A 763-nucleotide genomic window follows, 5' to 3' on the forward strand; every position below is an offset into this window, starting at 1 on the left:
ATTAATTAAAAAAAAATAGCTCAGACTTAAAAAACACGATATGAACTCAAAATTGAATCTCGATTTTAAATGTGTTTTAGATTACGATCTCTGAATGAAAAAAATTCTAAATAGTTATTAGAAACTATCTGTATCAACAATTAAACTTAAACGCTCAAAACAAACTCGAATTTAACGATGAACAAATACTTTGACTTTTTGAAAAATAAGTTTGACTTCAAAATTAGTAATCCAATTAAGGAATTAAAAGCTGAGTTTTTACAGATAGTTTAAATAATAGATTCCTAACCTTTCTGCAATTTTAGATTTTCAAAAACGAATCGATTTCGAGCTTTTTGCAAAATAAAACGCGTACAGAGTGTTCATCTGTTTTTACTCTTTTTTTTAAATCGCAGATATCCTAGGTGTAGTACATATAATAGAGCAAGGTTGTTGTGTAGTGATCGAGAATCGACATTCATATTATAAACAAACACAAGAATTTAAAAACAGACAACGATGGGTAACGGATTACACTTCTGTGTTTATTTTTCATATTTAATATACTAATAATTAAATAATATAAATATATTAATAATAATACTATTAATAATAACATAAATAATAATAAAATCATTAATATGTCAAATTACATGTATTAAATTTTATTTCTATATATATAATATTCATAATAGATTTTTAATATTAATAGTTATTTTGATGAAATTAATAATAACCAAAATGATAATTTTTTAGTAAGTTATAATAATTATTAATAAAAATG

The sequence above is a fragment of the Rutidosis leptorrhynchoides genome, chromosome 5 (assembly GCF_046630445.1).
Source record: "Rutidosis leptorrhynchoides isolate AG116_Rl617_1_P2 chromosome 5, CSIRO_AGI_Rlap_v1, whole genome shotgun sequence".
NCBI lineage: Eukaryota > Viridiplantae > Streptophyta > Magnoliopsida > Asterales > Asteraceae > Rutidosis > Rutidosis leptorrhynchoides.